We start from the raw sequence: 3570 nt of genomic DNA on the forward strand, positions 1-3570 counted from the left end.
TTTAAAGTCTGTGCTGACCAGCTGTCATTTACAAAATGCCTCTCACTGACACAAGCCACTGTCCCTCACTGCCTGAAATCAGCCACCATAATCCCTGTTCCCAAGTCCACCACCATCAGCAGCCGCATTGACTTCAGACCCATCACCCTAACACCTGTGGTCACTAAGTGCTTTGAGAGGCTGGTCCTAAAGCACATCAAGGACTGCTTCCCATCAGTTTGCATACAAGAGCCGTCTCAACTGCTCTTCACACTGGCTTACGTTACCTGGAACGTCCTTGGACTTCTGTTACGAATACGAATACAAATTACTTTATTAATCCCCAAAGGGAAATTCATTTGTCTGTCAGCTCATCGACCATTTACATTAGAGTTGATAGCTAGCTACATCTTCTTTCTCCATCCTGCAGTGAAGAGAGAGGAGCCGTCCACCAACATTTCTGCTTTCCTGGTCAATCAAGGTGCCATGAAGTGGATGATCCAAGTTATTCAGAATGGCCTCAACCATCTTCAGTGTGCATCTCTCCACCACATCCCTCAGTGAGTCCAGTGGACTAAGATCACAAATGAAAGGCTGATTGGATGCACAAGCATCTCAGCTATCCAGTCATACCCAATTCATGCAATTCTGTGACTGTTTATGAACCCCCAGTGGGCAGGTGTCAAATACACCATTTTGTATAGAGGCAGAAATTACATATTTTTAGGCTACTGCATGGAAATTACTGCATGGTTCTCTCCCATAACCTTATTAGACTCACACAAATTAGTTATGTCTGAATAGGGGAGGCCTGTAGGTACAGTACCAATATAACCAATTTCCATTCACATACATTGAGGTGACAGGTCAAGGGACAATTTGAAAACATGGTCGTGGCTGTTTTTCCCTCACAATATTTTCATATTGACTTTAAATCATTAGGATTTTAGCCTCCTTCCTGACAAGGTAGAATAACAAGCTTGGTCACACCGGAAACTTGAGGTTGTCTTGAATAAATTGGTATCTGTACCTTTGGGCTCGCTTAAAATTTTAGCGTGCAACAGTCTTCGAAAGACAGTCTGACCAGCATTGCTGGCAGCAATCCCACAGGTATCGTAGGGCTAATAAAACATTGCAAAAAATACATTTTGGACAGGTTTTGTTCCAGAGATCATCAACAGCTCTATTTTAGAGGTCCTAAGAATGAAAAAAAAAAATCCAGACTAGACATTTGCCAACAAATGCTGACATGAGTGCTAATCCCTAGCTTTTATGTAGCATACTGGATATTACTGGACAGTGTGTCAGCAAGCTGTGCCTGGAATATAAATGATGTTAAATGGACATCGATCATAGTCATTATTTTAGTGTCCAGGCTAGTAACTTTTTTTATTTTGCTTTACTCTTGTCAGTTTTGAGTGACACTGAACCAGTGATTCGAGTGAAAAAGCCCTGCAATACAGTAACTAGCCCGCAATGTTATAAGGTAAAAAAAAAAATAGCTGCTGAATATAGTGAAATATTCAAGAAGCGCTAACACATTTGTTGCAAGATAGTGTACACAAAAAATTAAATTAAAACAAACTTTTTCACATTTTAATTAGAAACCAATGTTATCATCCATTTACACTTGTTATGGAAGAGTTCCTTTGATTAAGTCATATTGGTGTAAGTGATGAGGGAGTACAGCAGTGTTTTCCACTGGCCACAACTGTTACAAAGTTGTGGAGATTGCAGACTCAAATGCAGAACAAACCAAAATGTATTTAAGAAAACGTAAAATAAAAGAGGTACAAAGAACAGAAACAAAGTATCAACTAAAAGGTCAATAGACCTAAGTCCTGGACAAGCTAGAGATATCAAAGTACCAAAAGAAAATCAGAAAGCTCAACACAAAAACCAAAAACCAAGAACTCACTGAAACTGGTACATGGATGGAAAACACAGAGCTCAGGAAACCGGGTAGAGGCAGGGAATGAACACAGACAAACCGACAAAGACAAAGGGAAGACAGGACACAAAACTTCAAAATAAAACAGGAACCAAAAACACAGACCATAACAGAGAGTATTTTATTCTTTCTGTCTATAAATAGGTTATTCTCACATTTGTGTCTGTATTGTTTTTTTCCTTTCTCCTCCTCTTTCCTTGCCCTTCTGCTGAACTTGGATCCGAGTTGTGCTTACAGTTATGTTCTGTGTGTCCTCTGGAAGTGTGTCAGCCCGCCAACACATTCCCAACTCTCATGGTCTCCATGTCTCTTTCTCAAACATCTACATGCCTCCATCTCTCTCTCTCTCTCTCTCTCTCTCTCTCTCTCTCTCTCTCTCTCTTCCTGTTGTCTTTCATTCCTCCCCTCTTACCCAGCCACCCCTTTGGCAGCAGTTTTTTTTTCCAGCAGGAGTGTGCTTCTGCTCTTTGTTGTTTCGAAGTGTTGCCAAATGTCCCCTCTGTCTTTCCAAGCCCCTATATCTTTTCCTTGCGTCCACCCCCTGTGTCCATCTTTCTCTTGTCGCTCCCTCTCTCTCTCTCTCTCTCTCTCTCTCTCTCTCTCTCTCTCTCTCTCTCTCTCTGTTTTTTGATCATTTCTGTTATCATCACTCTCATTTTTACTGCTCTCATCTTCTGCCCTCCACTATTCTTGGCTTCAGGCACTGCTCTGTCCTCTCATCTTCTCCTGTCCCCTTCCTATTTTTTCCTTTGCAACAAAAGAAACATATTTAGCCTGAACACAAAAACATCATATTAAAGGATGTAAATATATTGTATATAGTGTATATAGAGATATGGGTATAAACAGGTGAGTTATCTATTGGTTTTACTTCCAGGTTCCTTGACATTATACTTGACAGATATAAATAGATGGATGGATGGAGATACAGAGATCGCAGCAAGACTGACATTTATTAAGACATAAAAGAAGACACATGATGCAAACGTGCAAACAAAAACATGAGTCAATAATTTTTACATCACAGTGACACTAACAAGCACTTTTTGCAGAAAGGAAAAGGACAATTGAAGGTGTTCCTGTTACCTGATGAAATCTGTAGGCTCCTCATTGCCTCAGCCTTCGCACCTGACGTCATAAATGTGCACATAGTAACATTTTGTGTCAAACTAGAAACCTTGTAACCACACATCCATCACTGTCTTATAGATGGCAGATTGTAAAAATCAGTTCCCGGCTGTGTGGGCTGTTTTGGCAGTGAGGAAAGGTCAGTTTATATGGAATAACTCAGAAATGTCATAAATGTTTATGCGCATTTTCATGCTTGTCATTTCAGTGATATGATGTGTCAACCATGCAAGTGATCATGCACCATAGCCATAAAAACATGTCAGATATAATTGGCTCAGGTGAGCACACAGGGGCACATTATTTGATATTAAAGATGAAGACGGTGAGTAAATCATGCCAGTGAATGTTAAGAAAAAAACATACCCACATGTCATTGATCTTCATGAAATGTATCAGCAACATGAATGATGAAGAGCATACAAAGGAATGAACAATAGATTGTTAATCTCATTTCACTCCATTTGTACAGTATTACTGTCATCACACTCATTATCTCCCACCTATTCAAT

The sequence above is a fragment of the Trachurus japonicus genome, chromosome 13 (genome assembly GCF_045865225.1).
Source record: "Trachurus japonicus isolate A0001 chromosome 13, Traja_1.0".
Classification (NCBI taxonomy): domain Eukaryota; kingdom Metazoa; phylum Chordata; class Actinopteri; order Carangiformes; family Carangidae; genus Trachurus; species Trachurus japonicus.